The following is a 21,353-nucleotide window of genomic DNA, read 5'->3' as shown; positions in this document are numbered from 1 at the left end:
TATACATAGAGCAAAAGTTTTGTCTATTTAATCAAACAAAAGTTTCTTTTTGTACAGCAGAAATGCTAAACTCACATCTTTAAATGTGCTCTTAAAAGTGATAATGAAGAAAAAGGCATCTCTAAAATAAAATATTGGCCTAGGATCACACAATTTGAGAACAGTTTACAGGTCAAGTACATTACAGTCTGGTTAAGTAGATTATTCATGTAACTAGATCTCCAGGTCAAGTAACATTTTTATGATTTTTCGAGGCCTGCAATGTTGGCAGTAGCAGAGCAAGCTATGCTCGTGCATACACAAGATACGACACACGGCACAGTACAAGCTACTCATAAAACATACAGTACTGGCAGCTACAACATTAGCGTTGTACACTCCATATGGGTATAAAAGGAACAAAAGTAGTACAAGCTTGGAAGTTCCGAGTACCACATGAGGTTTGTCTTCCCTGGCATTCAGGGACCCTGTCAAGTGATGGGCAACCATATCCAGAGATACAAAACCTCTTGGCACAGGACCCCCACCCGCCTTGATTATTTTATTGTAGTATCACATGGCGGTGGTAATGTTCCAGAGAACATGCACCAGTCTCCCCTTGATGGATGACCAGAAGGTTTTCAGAGCCAGACAAAAAGTCAATTGCCTGCTTTCCACAGGTCACTTCGAACCCGGCTGTGATGCATCAGTCACCACTGTCCACTCTGGACTAGAAAGGTAAAAGGCCCGGCCACTAGACAAATTGTCGTTGATCAGCCACTACTGCAGATGCTCTGCTGTCTGCTCCAAGACCTTTGATGTTGGAAAGGCATCCCCAATGATGGGCCTACAGGGATGCTGTGAGGAAATGGTATGTAAAATCTGGTATGGCTGCAACTTCATAGTGTAATACACTTACCAACCCCTTTAACACCCTTAGGTTTAGTTTTTCAAACCTTCAGCTCAACCCTGAGTAGCTTTGGCTCTGAGCAGCAAGGCTTACAGAAAGGAACAAGTGTAAAGCATTTAAACAGCACCAAAACAATCGAAGAAGAAATCGACACCACCACAAAAATCAGATACCAATTTATAAAAAGACTATTTTTAGACACCACAATGAAAAAGATCCACCAAGGGGTTTTGGAGACATAGAATTTACAAGGTATAGTAAATCAACTTCTCACTCGACTGCCATCAAGCATTGACAAATTCAATGAATTTGACACTTAGTTGTAATGCCGTCACTTAAAGTCACTTTAGGCAACCAACTCCAGTAGGGAGCTGGTCAAGGGGACGAGCAAGGTCCTTAGAAACAGTTACCTCAGAAGAGGGAGCAGTTTTCAGTCAGTTCCAAGCACTACTATCCTTTGCAGGACGTTCCTATGGGAGTGGTCCTGATGCAAGGAATGAAGATGCTGTAGGTGCTATGCGGTTAACGAGGGTCTTGCTGCAACTACTCCTTGGTCCATGAAGGGGGTGAGGAAGACCTGTTCATGGGGCCAACGTCACACAAAGTCCTCTTGGTGCTGGCAGAAGCCTGGAGGCCACTGCACTACTGGTCGCCCAGTATCAGTCACAGGCAAATCCTTCCTGGGTCAATACCTCGGTAGACCCATCAGACCTGAATAACTACCGCCCAATATCCAACATCCCCACCTTGGCCAAACTGCTAGAAAAATGTGTTCACACACAGCTTAGCAACCACATAGACCACTTCAACTTGCTCAATCAATTTCAATCAGGTTTTCGTGCAGGGCACAGTACCGAATCAGCTATGACCCACATAATTGATGATGCATTAAAAATTCTGGACCACAACAAAGCCCGTTTACTAATCCTGCTCGATTTATCCTCGGCCTTCGACACTGTCAAACACGACAACCTACTAGATCTCTTGAAACACAGAATAGGACTATCTTGTCCGGTCCTAAACTGGTTCACCACCTTCCTTCAAAACCAAACAAAGTTTCAAGGTCAGTCAATCCTTAGCCAAGCCCACCCCAGTCACTTTAGGAGTACCACAGGGATCATCCCTCTCCGCTACACTTTTTAACCTCTTTATGGAACCACTCACGATCTTCTCAGCTCCTTGAATGTCCATTATCACATGTACCCAGACAACACACAACTGTACATAAAAATCAACTCACTAGAGGACATCAAATCGCTCAACTCTCCAAGAAACGCAGACCTGGTTGGCCTATCACTGCTTAAAACTAAACACCCTCAAAAACGAATTCCTCTTAATCACCCCCCAACCAATCAACAATCAACCTCGAGTGGATGCAACACCTAACAGCACTCAATGGTCAACCTCATCATCGATCGGGCGAAATCGCTGGGAATAGCTCTGGACAATAAGCTAAATATGCAGAAACACATCAGCATCGCCACTTAAGGAGCATACTTCCAGATGAACACACTGAGGAGATAGAAACCCTTCCTGCCTGCAAATGACTTCATACAGGCGGTTCAAGCTCTTGTAATCCCCAGAATTGAATATGGGAGTATCGCTCTCTACGGCCTTCCCAGATCTACGACGGCCCCTGTAAGAGCCTCAATCAACGCAGCTGCGAGACTCATTACAGGCTCCAAGAGAAACTATCATATTTCCCCTGACCTTCGTGCCCTCAACTGGCTACCTTTTGAGGCCAGAATCCACCTGAAAATAGCCTGCATGACGCACAAGGTACTCCATCAAAAAACCCCGAGATACCTAGCTGAAAAACTGACACTATCGGGTGGTAACAGAACCACTAGGAGCTCCTATAATCTTCTACTGAAACCACAACGATTTACCAAGAACAAAAACACACAACCGGTCCTTCTCTGGAATGGCTCCCAGGATTTGGAATGCTTTGCCCCCAGAAACGAGGCAGAACCCGTCCACGGCATTGTTCAAAACAGAAGTGAAACGGATTCTCTTAGCCAAATTCACTTGCTCTAACTATACAACCTTGTATATACTTGTCAGTGTGTAATAGCTACTACTGCTGTATTACTATAACATATATTATTTTTTGTGCATTTCTGTCACCCATATTTGCCCGGTAAAGCGCTCCGATACCCGCATGGGTCTTGTTCGCGCTATAGAAAACCTTTGAAATAAAATAAAAATAACTCGTCCTCTGAAGGTACCAGCTACACATCGACAACACTCCTGGGTTCAGCAAACTCTGGTGCAAATGTGTGTGTCTGGTTCTTGTCCCTGGTGTTGTATGGCACAGTTGGCAGAGGGTTGAAGACTTTAGGCTACAATCTTGCCCCAACAGGTTTCTCAGCTGCTGTGTTCCTGTGCTGTTTTGGCCAGCTCACCGACCCTTGGAGTCTCTTGGCTTTGGCTTCCAATATGGCAGGACCCCTCTACCAGCCCGTGGGGCTCCCTAGCCCAACCCAGAGGTGGATTTAACAAGGGGCTACATGCCCCTGGAAAACCAGTTTGGCAACTGGTTTCCCCTCTCCTGTCCCAACTGCCAGCCTGTTTGCCTGAGCAATGGAGCAGCCCCTCGTTAAAGTATTACCCATTTGCCCTTCAAATGTGGCTTCTTCTTTGAAGCTCACCATTTGGGTCAACACCCATGTGGCTTTCTGCAGGAGGGAGGTGACACCTCCTTCTAGAGTAGGCCCCTATAGCAATCAAAACCATGTCTCCCCAGGAGGGCAGAAAGCTGTCTCGGCTACAGGACCCCGTGTGCAACTAGCACCCTGCAACTTTAACATTAATTTCGACCTGAGAGTCTAGTCCGGCTTAATGTAACGAGTTGTTTGATACCTTGAATGACTCACTTTGGTCGCACCATTCCAGAGTAAGTGCAGTTGAGGGGTCAGTTTGCAACTCTGCACTCGCCAATTGCGCGACCAAGCTTTTTACACAGTAAAAACAACAGCTCCTCGTTTTCACGGTCACAACATGTTAACTCATATGTTCTGCCCGTGGAATACGTTGCACCCTGCCTTAGAACTCGATAGGCCTGCCATAGGGGTGACAAACACATACGGGGGGAAGTTTGGCTTTGCCTTTGCTTTAAATGGCAAAGTCTGGCTAGCAGTTAAACTACTCTTCCAGCCTGCAAATGGAGGACTGGGAGTCACATTTTACTTGTGTCCCACCCTGGGTGGCACAACAAGTGCTACAATCCCTAGGGGGACCCTCTAACGTACAAACCCTGGGTAACATTTGCTAGGGACTTTTGGGTAAGATAGCTTAGCCAATCTTCCACAGTGCCGTCACCGCCATCGCTCCAGAACTACGACGCACCATGAACACCACCTTCAAGACCAGCATCTTTCCCAACGACTGAAAACGTGCAAAAGTCAGACCCCCTGCTCAAGAAGCCCTTGGCTGATTCCACAGACCGCAAGAACTACCGGCCCATCTCCCTCCTCCCATTTGCAGCCAAAGTTACTGAGAAGACCGTGAACGCACACCTGACAAAATTAATTGAAAAAAAACGCCATCCTCGAACCCTCCCAATCCGGATTCCGCAGCAACCACAGCACCGAGACCACTCTACTTGCCTCCACAGACGACATCCGCGCCTTCCTCGACCAAGGACACAACTCAGCCCTGATCCTACGTGACCTCTGACCAGCTTTCGACATAGTCTCCCACCACACTCACCGCCAGACTCCACAACACCAGCATACAAGGAACAGCCCTCTACTGGATCTGCTCATTTCTCACAGGAAGAACCTAAAGAATCAGACTACCTCCCTTCCTCTCTCTGAACCCACGGAAATCAGCCGAGGAGTACCCCTAGGATCATCGCTGAGCTCCACGCTCTTAAATATCGACATGGCGCCCCCCTTGCCGCCATCGTCAGACAGCACGGACTCAGCATAGTATCCTACGCCGACAACACCCAGGTCATCGTCTCCCTCACCAAGGACCCCGCCACCACCAGACTCAACTTCTAGGAAGGAATTAAGGACGTTGCATCCTGGATGAGCAGCAGCTACCTGAAGACGACTGAGGTCCTAGTCTTCGGAACCTCCCCCTCTTCATGGAACACATGGTGGCCCACCGCCCTCAGCAGTCCTCCCACCCATACCATGCCCAGAACCTCTGCATCACTCGCTATTCCTTCCTCTCCATGACCCGACAGGTCAACACCGTCTCCTCCAGCTGTTTCAACACCCACTGCATCCTCTGAAAGACATTCAAATGGATTCCCCCGAATCGAGAGAGTCAGTCACCCACGCACTCGTAACCAGCAAACTCAACTACGGCAACGCCCTCTACGCCTGGATCAACAAATCTCTGCTCCGCAAGCTCCGGACCATATAGAACACCGCAGCCAGACTCTTACTCGGCCTCCCTCATGACAAACATCACCCAACACCTGCGAAACCTCCACTGGCTCCCCATCAAGAAGAGAGTCACTTTCAAGACACTCACCGACACCTACATATGCCGCCACAACACCTGATCCCAATACCTCAACGAAAGAATCTCCTTCCATCTACCCAAAAGAGACCTCTGATCCTCCAACCTCGCCCTGGCTGAAACCCCTCGCATCCACAGAGCCAGAACAGGCGGAAAAGGCTTCTCCTACATCGCAGCCAAGACCTGGAACGAGTTCCCGATAGCCATCAGACGTGCACCCTCCGTGAACATCTTCAAAAGGCACTCAAGACCTGGCTTTTCGACTGATCGGAGCTGCTACCCCCCACCCAACACCCTCTCCCCCAGCACCTTGAGACCCTCATGGGCGAGTAGTGTGCTTACAATTCCCCTGATTGAGTAACAGCCAATTCAACATATCAGTTTAAGGGCAAGGGCACAGGCACTGAGGTCTGGTTAGCAGGTCTCAGTGCTCTCTCAGTCGAAAAACAAGTTGCACCGGTCCAAAAACTTGGGGGTGACCATACAAAAAGGGGCATTTCTTTACAGGTTTGATTTCCACAGCATGGCACACATATGCCACTTAGCATCCTTGAAAAGGAGGCTGCAAGATACTCAATGCAATGCTCAACTTGATCCAAGTTCATGACTGAAACATCTGGATTGTAGCCCAAATGTCGTGGACCTGTTGCTGCGGAGGGAAAACCCTGAATTCCACTGTATCCAGGAATTCCCCAAAGAATGAAAGCCTCTGAAAGGAAATCAGGGAGGACTTTAGCTCATTTATGGTGAAACCCAATGATGTCAAAAGGTCTGCAGTTGTTGGGAGGTGGCTCACCACTGATTACAGTGAGCACACTTTCAGCAGCTATTCACCGTGATGAGGGAATACAGAGATTCCAGACCTCTGAAGATGGGCAGCAACTATTGCCATTACTTTTGTGAAAACCCAAGGGGCACTATCAGGCCAAAAGGGAGCATGGTAAAGTGAAAATGCTACTGACCCACCTTGAACAACAGACAACACCTTTGGGAGTGCAGTACAGTTCTATGAAAATATACATTATGCAAGTCCATGGACACCATCTAGTTAGCCAGGTCCAAAGCAGATAGGATCTGCGCCAAAGTGAGCATAATTAATCTGTCCCTCTGTAAGAAGGCATTGAGAGTACGTAAGTACAAGATAGGCCTGAGGCCCCCGTCTCTTTTTGAAACAAGGAAATCACAAGAATAGTAACCCCGACTTTCTGCGCACCCGGTACCTTCTTGATAGAACCTTTGGAGAGCAAGAAGCGCATCTCCTGTAGGAGGAGGGACAGATGTTCTTCTGAAATCCGCTATGATCTAGGAGGGATATCGGGCAGGGGGAAAGCAAGAGTAGGGCATGACAATTTTGAATAATTTTCCAGACTTCTTTCGGACGAGATAAATCACCAACCTGATAGGAGGTGCTAGATCCTGCATTTCACTGGGTGGTCATGAGCCACTGAGGGCAAACTTAAGCATTTGGTGACTAGTGTAGTTAAAAGACCAATGTTCCTGCTGGTCCATACATTTCCTGCCAGCTCCACGTTCGCTGCTGCTAATCAACTGGGTTGTTTGTTGCATCACTGGATATGAAGTCTTTCTTTGTCTAAGCACCAACAACCTAAAGTAGTCCCTAAATTTCAGAGACTGGTGTGGGAATTGCTTTGCAGGGGCCAACAGCCCCAAGCAACACCCTGTAACTCTACTATCAATAAAGAGTTCCAAACTAGAGTCTACCTTCTCGCTGAAGAGGCGGCACCAATCAAACGTCCATCAGCAAAGCCTGCACATCGCTGGAAACCCCAGAGGACCTCATCCAGGCATTTGATGAAAGACTACCCTGGTATCAGCCATCATGCCATGGCAATCAGTGGCATCCAAGCCTGCACAGATAACCTATTAGGCCCCATCTTGCCAATTATGTACTGTCTGGGCCATAGAGGCCCTGAAAATGCCTACCATGATCTCGCTGGCCATGTGCCAAAGAGCTTGGGTGTAAATATGCAACAGGCAGACCACAGGTCCACACTGGCTGAAGAAGACCTGTATGCCAAAAGGTGTCTATCCTCTTACATTCCCTATCTGAAAGAGCAGGGTGGAATGAATTGGGATTCACTTTACTGGTTGAGGCCTCCACAATATCGCTCTTTGGGGTGAGGTGATTGGTGAGAAAATACGGGTCACCAGGTGCCAGACCCACCTGCCTGTTCACAAGCTGGCAAGAGGATGGTTTCAACCAGGTACCCATCAGAGTACCTGTAAACGCCTCACTGATGTGGGAAGGACTCTCAGGGGTCTCAAACGGGTAGCTTGGGAGCTACTAGTAGCTCACCAGTACCCTGGAAGTAGCTCTCTGAGGTGCAGCCCAGCACAGTACGTAATTCAGGGGTCTAACCACGTTGAAGAAGGCAGCAGTATACATCTCCAGACTGCACACTGACAACCTGCAGGACCTGAAATATAATCACCTGTTTCTTCTATCCACACATGCAGATTTGTCATTTTGCAAGCCCCACTCATTCATTCATAGTGCGTGAAAAACACAAGATGTTCTTGGAGTGTTTTTACGGAAAACGAATAAGGCAAATTTGATAGAAAATTGTGTAATTTGAGAGCGGTGTGCTGATGTTAGAGAAAAAAAAAAAAAAAAAAACAATGAAAATGCAAACCACATTTAAATTTAAAGCTGCTCTTTGAAGAATAATTCACATGTGTTTGGGAGATTTATACATCTTAGTATTTTTGTGCCAGTGGGTGCTTGTTATGGATGTTATATTAGTCATGCAGAGGCTTTTTGCATTGATAACACTTTTCCAAACATTGCTCTTGGTAACGGTCTTATGCTTTGGGGTGGTCGCTGTTCTATCAGAATATATCCAGGTATTCAGAATATTGACAACTACAACACTGTAAAAAAAAAGTATATATGGGTATGTATAGTTTAATCTGTTGATTTACACCTGGGTGGTCGCTACTATGATCTTTCAAGTGGTGGTCAGTATTATGGTCGCATCTGATGTGGTCACAATTGTGACAATGATCAAAGTCCGTAGTAGCTCGGTACTATTTTCATTGCTCAAAAGTACCTCTCACTATAGAAAAGGTTGGAGAGCCTTGGCTCAGATGTTAGCAGCCAAGATTGCAGGATTTCAGTTTAAACATTTGTTTTAGTCTCAATGAAGTGCATCTGTAACTCTAAGCCACTACTGCAGATAAGGCACTTTTCTCAGAAGAGGCGTCAAGCGTACAGGAGTTTTTTTTTTTTTAAGTTTAGGTATAAAAGCATCATCATTGTAATGAGATGGGGAGCAAGCCATCCCTTCACCATCATAATCAGTACACCTTGATCTAGCACAGGGTTAAAGCCAGAACCAAAAACATGATAAAGCCTATGCTGGCAGCTGTGATGTGGAAGCTACACAGGTTAGAGTCAGGCTGCATGACGTCTGTTTGCTCTTTTGTAATTTCATACCGAAGCATGTTTGAACTCAGGTGGAACTCTGGGGGCCAGGCATAGGTTTTAGCACCAGTGCTGTCGGTGCTGATATCTGGTGGCAGGAATCAGTGTGGAGCATGATGCCAGGCTAAAAATCTTTACTAGAGTTAGTAAGGGCCCATTAATAGGTCTTAAGGGGACTGTGCACCAACACGCCAGGAAGCCCGTGCAGTTCCGTGGGGCCAGAAAGCACGCCAGAGGGAGCTGGCAACACATGGAATACTGGCAGCATGGCCTTTTTGAAGGCCTCAATCTACCGTCGGGCACTCGGGGCATGTTGGGACCATCTAAATAATCTACTCGAGGACTAGTGACCTCCAGGGAATGCATCTTGACACACTTGTCACTCCTATTTAGAGTCAGAGTGGTAGGATGGGGTAAAATCCAACTTCACTTTTAATGCCTGCATTTGGACTTGGACTTCCTGGAAGACTTCAAGTGGCTATTGCAGCTTTTGAGAAGTATTGTGCACCACATGTATGCATAAGTATTGTAAGATACAAATTCTTTAAGAGATAGTAAAGCAAATGAGAGTTTAGACGAATGTGTCTGCCTTACACAAATTATCTCGTGATTGTAAATTTGAGATTATGGGTTAATGGAGATGCAGAATTACAAGATATTTTGGCAATTGTAAGAAAAGCGGATATGTCTAGCCATAGTGTAAAAGCTATTAAGGGTGAGACTAGTAAAACGTAAGAAGAGGTAGTAGGTAAAATTTAAGGTAATGATAAAAGTAACACAGAAATTGAAAAGTAGTTAGAAAAAGGAAAGTTTAAGAGGTTACCATTGTGACAGCGATTCTCACTTTGCGAATAGCAAATAATGTCCAGCAGCCAACGTCAAGCGTTACATAAGTTGTAAGACTGAGCATTTTGCTAAGTTTTGTAAGACTAAGAAAAACGTTAAAGTGAAGTGTCTTGAGAAGGAAGAGGACTCCGATGAGGAAGAGCAAGTCACTAGAATATTTAGCACAAAATATTTGTGTTCAATGCAGGTGGTGATGACAAACTAAGGAAGAAACATGTTTTCTTAACGAGGATTGGTGGGGTGGAAATTCAAATGTATTCAGATTCGGGATCTCCGTATACAATCATTAATGAGAAGGTATGGAAGGAAAGAATTGTAGATCACGTCCGATAGAGGTTATTTCCCACGGATGTTAGACCAGAAAGGTTCTCTGGCGAGAAAACGGAGATGTTAGGGTACAGTTCTTTACTTTTCAGATTCAAAAGTAGGAAGAACCAAGTAAAATTGTATAAGCATGAAGAGGGCCATCTGATCTGGGTTGGCAGAACCAGGGTAATCTTAATATAATGTTGAACCTGAACAGTTCTGAACCAATATTGATTGTGGAAGACAGTGAGGGTGTTGGTAGTGCAATACTAGATTTCCTAAAGTGTTCTCAGGAAAGATTGGTAAGCTCACTAATTTGGAACATCACATCATACTTAAAGATTCTGCACAGCCTAATGTGCACAAGGCCAGGAATATTCCTATTATGTTAAGACAGGCGGCGCAAAAGGAACTTGACAAATTGATTAAGGATGATATTATTGAAGAGGTAGAAGCATCTAGCAATTCACCTGTGGCGATTGCCAGATGCAAAAATGGCAAAATCAGGGTACGTACTGATTTGCTACCGTAACAACAATATAGTGATTGATAACTTTCCCTTGCTGAAAATCTCTGATATGCTTGCATCAATAGATCGTGCGAAGTGGTTTACCTCACTTGATCTATCCGCAGTGTACCATCAGAAATCTTTACATTAGGAGAGTAAGAAATTTACTGTATCCATCTTGCCTTTGGGGTGTTCTCGTTATACGATAATGCCATTTGGACTAGCATCCCTGGCAGTGGTTTTTCAGAAATTAATTCATCAGCTTTCCAGGAAGGTTATTATTATAAGGTGTTTCCAGGATGACATGTTTTAAAGTTTAATACAGCATTATTAAAATATATTGCCTGAATCATACTATGTGTTATGATAACTTAGCATTTTTACTATATATATATATATATATATATATATATATATATATATATATATATATATATATATATATATATATATATATATATATAGAGAGAGAGAGAAGAAAAGAACAAACAAAAGAAAAATCCAGCACTATTTACAGAAAAAATCATATTTAACTCCAATGACTACAGAGGGAATAAACAAATAATGCTAATGCAAAGGTAACATTATGTTTATAAATATGTACAGTATAAGAAAATTAAGACCGTAAGGCTCATGGTGGTTGAAAAGCAGAAGTACTATCCTGAATCTGAGTTGAATGGGAAGATACATAATTAGTAAGTGGAGACCAGAAAGCCTCTTTTCTGAGAAGTTGGTGAGAGCAGGTGGCAAAAGCTCTGTCCAATCTGTGGTGATGACAGAGAAGGTTCCACCAGGCAGAAAAGGTGACCTTGGAGGTATCTTTCCAGTTGGAAGTAATAACCTGGAAGGCAACTGCGAATAACAGATCCACAAATTATCCAAATTTACGGGCACCAAACCAGACTGGGTAGGTACTTCCTCATAATAGAGTTAATTTCAAACGGAAAACTAATAGAGCATATAGAAGAAATTGTTTTACAGATTTTTAACTCCAGGATGACATTTTGATGTATGAAAAAGACAGGAGTCGACTGAACATGGTGTTAGAATTTCGGAATGACCAGAATTGAACTGTGGAATACTCTCAATGCAAATTTGCCAAGTATTCTGTGACATATCTCGGTCATGTGTTAAGTGAGAAGGACGTTTCTCCCTAACTGGAATTAATTGAAGCTATCCGCAATGCCCCTGCTCGTACCAACAAAGAGGAGTTAAGATTCTTCTTAGGTCTTGTAGAGTTTTACTCCAAGTTTGTGGAAGGGCTCTTCAGTGAAGTTTACAATGTGAGACAACTATTGAAAACAAGTGAACATTTATTTGGACACTTTAATGCCAGAATGAATTTGAGGACATTAGTAGTGCCATTGTTAAGGTTCCTGCCTTTAAAGGGTTTGACCCCAATTTGAAGAATTGTGGTACTGTGAATGCTAGCAACAAAGGTTGTGGGTGTGTCTTAACACAAAAGGATACGAAGGGACAGAAAAGAATTACTGCTTTTGCATCTAGAGTATTGTCTCCAACGGAAGAAAAGTTTTCTGTCCTAGAGAAGACAACTTTAGCTTATGTGTGGGCGTTGGAACACTTCAGATCATTTGTGTGGGTGAAGCATCCACTGTTCGGACTAGTCACAAGATACTAGTTACACTTTTAAAGGCTGAAGTTAAATTCTGGGCTTCGGAAAGGATAGCAATAATGTCCACAAGACTGCAGGATTTCAATATATAGTGTAGAATTTGTTCCTGGTAAAAGCAACGTTACAGATGATTTTGTGTCTAGATTGCCTTTGGATATTCAAGAGTGTGAGGAGTCAGAATGGGAAGAGTTCACAATTGCTCTTATTCTTGATCAAGGTTTGGCTGGTGTTAAGAGAGGATTGGGATAAACAGCGTGCTACTGATGCGGTTTTACAAAAAGGGATCACTTTCATTGGATCAGGTTGGCTCAGCAAATCTGAGTAATCCACAGACTTTAAACATTTTTGGGAGATAGGAATGAATTATCAGTGGGTGGTAGCATTGTGCGAAGGGGAGATAAAGTTGTTCCTCCAGTAACCTTCAGGAGCAGAGTAGTCAATGTCATGAAGGACCAGGAGGAATTGTCAAAAACTAAACTTGTAGTCGAAAAATGTTTTTGGTGGCCTGGAGTGGATATGTTTGTGAAAAGGATGGTAAAAGAATGTATTGCTTATTCTAATGCTGACAAGTCCTTAAGGACTTTTAGGCCCAGCATGTGTGAGCCTATTGTTCCTCATAGTCCATGGGAGACAGTGGGCAATGACCTCATCGGACCCATTGGAGATGAAGTATGTGATAGCTTCCTTGATTGATACCTTTTCTCCATGGCATACCATCAACATTGTTGAAAGATTAGACACTGCAGTCTGAACATTTATGGATGAGGTTTTCTTAAATGAAGGGTTGCCAGCGCAACTGATCAGGGATAATGGGTATCTTGAAAAGCTCATGATTATTTTACCAGAGTGGGCATCAAGTATAGAACCGCTTCACTCTATAATCCCAGTAGGTAGAGAGCTTCAACTGGGTGATTAAAAATGCTGTGCAGTTAGCTAATAAGAACAAGAATGACTGGGAAGTCCAAATATTCAAGACGGTTTGGATGTATAGAAAGAACAGTTACTCACAATGCTTTGGGTGTTTCACCCTTTGAAAATAAAAGTGGAAGGGAGGCCAGAACCAAGGCTAACCCAGAGTGGTTAGTACATTCTGTTAAGGCAAAGTTTTCCATGGAGGAGGTAAGGAAGATGATTGTGGATACTAATTTAAAATACAAAGAACAATACAATATGATTTAAGAAAAAATGTTAAAGATAACTATTGTGGAAGTTAGAATGATGGTCAAGGTGAGAAAACCTTGGAGAGTCAAGAAAGGAGAAAGTCAGTTCACTGAAACTTTGAAAGTTATTAAGGTTTTGCGTAATGCCCTCATGTTGAATGATGGCAAGGTGTGGAACTTCAAAAGAATAGCTGTACTTTGCAATGAGTGTGTATGGAATGAGAAGTTAACTGACAAAAGTGCAAATACTGACAGGAAATATGTTGAACCAGCAACGGATGGCACCATGGATAGGAATGAGTCAGAAAGGCAGATAGAAACGGACGGCTGTGTTGCAGGCGGAAGGGTTACAGAAAGAGATGTAGGAGAAGGTCCTGTAGAGGTGAATGGCTATTCTATGTCAGGACCGGAGGCGAGGATTATGCTATTCTTTCTCCACATTATTGAATAGCAGCCATTTTAAGTCAACAAAACCAAACTACTATTCCCATGAAACATAGGGAATACAGAAGAAAACAATAGATTGTCCACAGGTAGAGCGTCCTCTCCTCTGCACCAATCACAGGCTCCGGTGTGGATAAAGTCCTCTGTTCCTGTCCATTCCTCTTTCTTCGCTGCTTGCAGCCAGATAAGTTCTACTTTATTTCTCTTGCTACTATTGTAATGTCCATCTGATCATAGTATGGTGATGTTTCACTTGTAATATGTTGTAAGGTGATAAATTCTCCCAGTTTCATGCTTGTTACGCTTATAAAGTGAGTTTATTCCTATCCTGTTGCTGTGTGACTACCGTTCGGGGGGGATGGGGGGGGGGGGCTCTGATGTTTCCCCTAGGCACCTTCAGCGCCTGTGCGCGTTTGTTTTATGATGTGTGCCGCCGGTAGCGGCGTGTTTCATCCCTTGGTTTCTCAAGCGCTCGACGCGCGCCTGTGTTTATCGGCACGAACCCTCGCACTTTTCCCCAAATGTCGGTTTAATTCCATTATTGGCTGCCTTTAATTGGCATTTTTTTTGTGGCGAGTCCGCCGCTACTCGGCGGACTCGCTGTCAGCCGTGGGAGCGTTCCTCCCCAACGGCTGCGCAGTTTGGTGCGGCTCACGGTGCGCTTTGGCGGCCACCAGAGGGAGCGCGAGAGTGTTCCACTTCCGACATGCATTCCGGAGATTCCGCGCATTGTTTGATCTCGGGAACGCATTGTCGGACTTGAGCCTGGGCCTGCCGCTACACCGGGAAACGGTCTGTTTGCTGCCGTTAGGCAGTGTTATTAATGAACGCCCCTAACAGCGCTGTTCTGGTGACTTTGACCCGCTTGGGGGTCTGTATTTAGGCCGTACTTTACAACGCTCTGTGAGAGTCAGTACTGCAGGGTTTCCCTGCTGGGCCCATATATTTTGGCAGGTCGCCCTACATATATATTTTTGCACCAGGGCTGTTGGGCCAGGGCTGTGTCCCGATTGCAAGCTCTGCTTGCCTGAAGTGTACGATGTCACCCAGCCCCCCATATTGAGTTTGCCCTCACTTTATACATATTTTTCGGGGTTGTACACTGTTTTAACTTGCTTTCGCTGGCTATGGAGTTCTTTAAGGACGAAGCTTATCAGGATGACCAGTGGGATGAGGACCCACTCGCCATGCTGCCATGGGACGATGACTTCTACGATGCGGTAGATTCGTCAATCTTTAAAGCAGTTGAGCAGGCTATGGGGCCCCTAGAGGATCGCCTCTCCCAGAAAATCGAGCAGGCCTGCGATTGGCCAGAGCGACGCAAGCCGTCCCCGCCTCTAGCACTTCAGTGCTGCCTCAGTTGACCCACAACCCCCGCCGGCGAAGCGCCCCAGAGAAGCAGGGGTGGACTTCGACGCCTTCGCTCGCTTGAAGCAGGCTTTCTTGGCAAGTAACCCCACTCCATCTACGCCCTGCACTCCGGTGGATCCCGATCAAGGGGATGATGCCAATGTTGCTGGCCCTTCATGTCCCGATCGCTCTGCAGGCTCCGTGCCTGATCCCAAGGATGGGAACCTTTGCGCAGATATGCAGAACCCCGCAGACATCCTGCATCCGAGGTCCTCAGAATGGGCGCCCTGTGACAAGGTCGCTCTTTATGTTGCCAACCATATCCGCCAGCCATTCGAGGCCTCAGTTCGGAATTGTCTCAGGGCGGAGTGTCCTCGAACCTCTCTGGCAGGCAAAATGGCGGCCACCCCCGACATCGACCCGCGTATGGCCACTTTTCTGCAAAAATTTGTTAAAGACCCGAAGAAGGGCATCAACACGCCTTGGGACCCATCACTAAAATCCTGGACATGGCGGAGGAGGCCAAATCCTCCGGGTCGTTGATCTCCCTTGAAAACTTCTCCTCCTGGGCCCAACGCGTCGTAGTGTTTCTTGGCAATGCCAACTGCGCCATTTCAACTGATTGGCGCAAATCCCTTCTAATCAAAGTTGACCCTAAGTTAGGAGACTTGTCAGATTCAGAGGCAGGCCCTGTGGCCCAAGGGGGCCTCTTCGGGGAACCGTTTATGAAGGAACTTGGACGCTTTGTCAACACCTTCACATCTCTTGACAGAGCACAATCCTCGATCAGGAAGGTGTTTCGCCCTCGGGTTTTCTGAGGGGCGGGCCGAGGCAGGGGCTGCTCGTCCGGCCGTCCTAACCAACAGAGGACAAGGCTCCAACCAGGGACAGTATCGAGACCAAGCCCGATTCGGTAACTTTTACCCAACGAGAGGACGTCGAGAACGGAACAGAGGCGGTAGAGGCGGGGGCGCCTTCAACTCTTCCGGTGAGTGTTCTCCCTTCTTCCCTTCTAAAGGTGGGGGGCCGTCTGGCTCATTTTTTCCCGGCCTGGACTTCTCTCACAGGACATGCGTGGGTTCTTCAAACCGTGCAGGGGTTTCACATAGAGTTTCTAGGGGATCCCCTTCAGCCGTTTCCTCCCCAGCCTCTCCCGTTTTCCTCTGCCTATGCCGCGCTAGTCGATCAAGAGGTGCGTTCCCTGCTGAACAAAGGGGCTGTGGTGGAAACTCCACCCCATCCCAAAGGTTTTATCAGCAACCTGTTTGTTGTAGACAAGGCAGACGGGGGTCAATGTCCCGTCATCAATTTACGCGAGTTCAACGAGTGGCTGGTTTACCGTCACTTCAAGATGGAGGGTATCCATCTTCTTCGCGATCTGCTCAGGCCGCACGACTGGCTGGTGCGTCTCGATCTCAAGGACGTGTATCTGACTGTTCCCATTTTTCCCCCTCACCGGAGGTTCCTTCAATTTCACTGGCGGGGCACCACATACGAATTCGCCACCCTTCCCTTCGGTCTGTCCTCCGCCCCTTGGTGCTTCACCAAGGTTCTCCGTCCAGTCATCGAAAGACTGCGGGCGTCCGGCATGCGTCTCATAGTTTACTTGGACGACATCTTGCTGATGGCACAGTGTCCCTCAACCTTGACTTGTCAGCTCCAGACTGCAGTCAATTTGCTGCAGAGTCTAGGCTTCGTCATCAACGAAGCAAAGTCTACACTCATTCCGTCCCAGATCGTCATCTTCCATCGATTCAGTGGCGTTAACTCTCAATCTTCCCTCCCGCAAGTTGGCGAAGATTCGTCACAAACTCAGGAGGGCGCTAGCGCAGCATCATCTCTCTCTCAGGCAGTTGGCCCGCCTTGTGGGTTTGCTGTTGGCGTCGATTCAGGCCATATTTCCGGGACCACTCCATTACAGGGCCCTGCAGCGCTTCAAGGCCTATCACCTTCGTAAGGGCTGCTCATACTCTCAGAAGGTACCCCTTTCGGCGGAGGCCAGAGAGGAGATTCAATGGTGGCTCTCCAACATGGAGGCTGGAATGGAAAGCGATCTTCGGTTCCGCGCCCGATATCATTATCGAATCCGACGCCAGCAGGTCCGACTGGTGCGCACGCTACGGCGAGTTCACGACGGGCGGTGTGTGGTCACCTCAAGAGCAACAGTTACATATCAATTGTCTGGAGCTCTTGGCGGGATCTTTTGCGATCCAATGCTGGACCAAGGACTCCGTTCGATCTAGCGTACTACTGAAGATGGACAACGTATCGGCGGTCCTGTACATCAACCATCTCGGGGGCACGCGGTCGAGAGCGCCCTCGGACATGGCAGCGAACTTTTGGCAGAACTGCCTGGAACACCACGTGTCTGTGACGGCGGAGTACTTACCGGGTCAGGACAACCAGGTGGCGGATTTTCATTCTCGTCATTTTTACGACGGGAGCCTGTGGAAGCTACATCCAGGGTTTTTTTTCGGACCTCCAGAATGTCTGGGGCCCATTCTCCGTCGACCTGTTTGCCTCCCGGTTGGATCACCAACTTTCCCAGGCTCTTCAGTTGCAGACCGGATCCCCTGGCGTCACAGACCGATGCTTTTCTTCAGAACTGGTGAGACTAGCGAGGCTATGCCTTTCCCCCGTTCGCGATGCTTACGAGGGTCTCAGCTCAAGTCCGTCGCCAGAATGCGGACGTGCTCCTAGTATCTCCAATTTGGAGATCTCAAGTCTTGTTTCCGGTTCTTCTGGAACTTTCTTGGGATTCTCCAATCCCACTTCCCCACTTTCCGACTCTTCTACTCAGTCCGGACAACGTTGCTCACCCACTGATAGCGCAGGGTTTGCTCGCTCTGATGGCGTGGCGGATTACAGGGGACGCTGGGCGGTCCCGGGCCTTTCGGGAGCAGCTGAGAAGTTAATGTCAAAGGCATGGGCCGATAGCACCATCAAACGCTACCAATCTCCTTGGAGGAGATGGTGTCGTTGGTGTATGCTACAGAGTCTCAATCCCGTGGCAACAGATGTAACTTCCATCTTACATTTTTTGCCAGCCTGGCGGAGGAGGGCTTGGCTTATAGAACCGTCAACACCTTTCGTTCTGCCAGCTCAGCTGGTCATGCGGTGGTGGACGGTTCTCCGGTGGGCGAACATCCGTTGGTGTGTCGTCTTCTTCGGGGCATTCGCCTTTCTCTGCCTCCTGAGCCTCGTTATTCCAAACTCTGGGATGTAGATCAAGTTTTGAACCTGTTCCTTTCCTGGCAACCTAACCAGTTCCTCTCGCGGGAAGAACTATCTGCGAAGCTGGCAATGCTTCGGTGCCTTATTTCCTGCAGAAGGGTTTCAGATGTTAGAGCCTTGGATGTTTCCAGCAGGATTTTTTCTCCTACAGGGGTCACTTTCACGATTCGCAGACGGACGAAATGTGGGACGAAATCCGTCTCGTACCCTGCTTTACCGGATGCTCCCAAGTTGTGTGTGGTCTCCTGTCTCAAGGCATACGAGGAAATGTCATAGGAGTTTCGCCCGCCGGGCGAACAACAGTTGCTTATTGCGCTCAAGGAACCTCATAAAGCGCTTTCTTCTCCCACCATTGCCCGTTGGGTAAGGTGGGTGATGCAGGAGGCAGGTATTGATCTTCGAGCCTTTGGCGCTCACTCCGCTAGAGGAGCAATGGACTCTAAGTCATTTACCCTGTGAGCTCGTCTGGAAGACATTCTGAATGCAGCAGACTGGTCTTCAGGCTCTACCTTTAAGCGGTTTTACTTCAAACAGATTATTGATATGGCTCACTTGGTGGTGAGCAAGCTTTAAACGAGCATAATCCTCGCCTCCGGTCCTGACATAGAATGAAAAATGTCCTAGCTATCGTAACGGAAAGTTTCAATTCTATTAAGGACTCGGAGGCGAGGATTATCCCACCCAGGGTTCTCGTTCTTCAGTGATACCTTCCCACCCTCGTATCGGGGTAAGTAACAATTTCTTTGGTCTTGTTTAATTCTCTATCTGCTGTTGCTTGGTTATGCTGTTTCCCCTACAGGTGAAACCTTAGCCATGGCTGTCGCTTATACTCGGTTTTGTTCTTCAGGCGATTCTGGAAAACAAGATTCATAACACTTACTGACTGCCTGACCTACAGCAACGAAAGAGGAGGAATGGACAGGAACAGAGGAGGAATGGACAGGAACAGAGGAGGAATGGACAGGAACAGAGGACTTTATCCACACCGGAGCCTGTGATTGGTGCAGAGGAGAGGACGCTCTACCTGTGGACACTCTATTGTTTTCTTCTGTATTCCCTATGTTTCATGGAAATAGTAGTTTGGTTTTGTTGACTTAAAATGGCTGCTATTCAAAGTGGAGAAAGAATAGCATAATCCTCGCTTCCGAGTCCTTAATAGAATTGAAACTTTCCGTTACGATAGCTAGGACATTTTTAATTCTACCGACATACATGGTAAGGAAGATGGAAGTGAGGATGGAGATAGTAGGGTAGATGGAGGTGAGGATTGAGTTGAAGTGGGGGAGCGGAAACATGTTAGAATTAAACCTAATTGGTTATTGTATTATGAATGTTAAATAGTAAGTGATTGATGCATACATTATTTTTCTGTAATTCTTGCATTTTACTTTGGAGGTTTATTCTTTTGTTGTTTATCATTTTGAAGAGGGAAGAGGTGTTATGTTCAGCATTCCTTCATTGTTATTGTATAACTTGTAGGCTTGTGCCTAGCTCCCTGTTAACGGGGGTGTTCTAGATTGTTTAGTGTACAGTTACTAAGGAGCTGGCAGAACTAGGAGGAGGTAAAAGTTGCTGCTCATACATTCCTTGGTGTGCTAGTATTTTTAAAGCGTATTTAACTTGCGTATGAGTGGACTCATACTTTACAGTCCGGCAATCTCCCTAAGCAGGATGTACTTCCATTTCTCATTCCTTTCAGGTTTATACACTTGCATTTTACGGTAGAAAGAATGATTTTGTGCAAGGGCGGAGCACTCAGTTCAAATTGGCCTGTCCCGAGCACACAAATGTATGGGTTTGCGCTGACACTTGCAGCTGTTAAGGATGCTTTTGACTCCCTGAGATGGGATTTTTCTCTGGCAAGTCCTACAGAAAAATATGGTTCCACCTTTCTGGCTTTCATCCACACATTAGATAACAGCTTTTGGGGTCAGGTGACAAACACCATCTTATCGAACCCATTCCACACTGACAGTGACACTAGGAAAGAGTACCCGCTCTTGCAATTTTTCTTTGCTTCAGCTATTGGGCCATTGGCAGTTTGATCACCAAGAAGGTCCTGGCACAGGGCTTCTAATGGGAGGGCAATCTAAAAGACTGGATGTCACGGTTCGCAGATGATAATTCTGCTCTTTTTCCGCCACAGGTGGTGAACTGGACCTTTCTGAGGTTTCATCTCTGATAAGCTATCTGCTCTTAGGTCATAGACTCTCGGACTGCTCCTGCCTAGATGAAGCTAAGCTACTGGCAAAAGGTGCTATGCTGGATTGGCTGGCGGCACAGGATAGCTCTGGCAAGGTTTTCTGCTGGTGCAAGTGACAAGAGTTGTGGTGTTCCACTGGTTAGACCTCCTTGGCATTTCCAGATTAGATGTACTGCGGTTTGGTCACTTAGAAGCCTTCGAAAAATATCGATCTTTCACCACAACTACGTTCTTATAGCATTGATAACTTTAAGAGACCATTGTTCATCATCTTATTTATGCACCTTCACCTAAGGATGTATTGAGACATTGGATCAACTCCTAATGCTGTCTAGAACCTTTAAGTTATATGTCAATTCTACTTTAATCTAGTAAGAATAGACAACAATTGATGAAAGAAAGTTCCTTTCACAGCAGATTCCAAGTTGTGGGTGCAGCGATTTTTGGGGGTACACAGTGGAAAAACATTAAGATCAGGTGGGTGCTGATATGGTTACAAAAAAAGTTAATGGTTAAACACAAAATAGTGTTCTTACCGGGCACTCATTGGCTGGCCGTGCCCTGGCCTGGTACCCTTATGAATGGGTGGTGGACAAGAGTGGCGAAGTTACGAACCGGCCATGGCGCAGACATATATCCTACAAGAGAAGAAGGTAAATCATGCATAAATACATAATTTAACAACAACATATTGAAACACACAGCAGTAAACAGCAACTGACCAATCAAATCCAGGAAGTCCTTGCAAAGGAAAGGGAATGGATTATACATAGATTGTGCAAGTAGACCAGAGGGTCAAAGGTGTTCACAAACAGTTGTGCCAAGACAATGCCACCATACTACACGGAGTGTTCAGTTA

The 21,353-nt window shown here is 46.3% G+C and overlaps 1 protein-coding gene across 3 annotated transcripts in view; it reads right to left on the bottom strand.

The window, feature by feature from the left end:
• KDM6B (lysine demethylase 6B) overlaps positions 1 to 21,353 on the bottom strand; it is a 950,060-nt gene that overhangs the window by 445,823 nt on the left and 482,884 nt on the right. For all 3 annotated transcript variants that reach the window (XM_085639043.1, XM_085639042.1, XM_085639045.1), the window contains one exon: positions 21,031 to 21,132. The gene's annotated coding sequence lies outside the window, so the exon portion shown is untranslated. The remainder of the gene's footprint in view (positions 1 to 21,030; positions 21,133 to 21,353) is intronic.

The sequence above is a fragment of the Triturus cristatus genome, chromosome 12, assembly GCF_964204655.1.
Source record: "Triturus cristatus chromosome 12, aTriCri1.1, whole genome shotgun sequence".
Lineage (NCBI taxonomy): Eukaryota > Metazoa > Chordata > Amphibia > Caudata > Salamandridae > Triturus > Triturus cristatus.
This window is presented reverse-complemented; position numbering and strand designations above follow the sequence as displayed.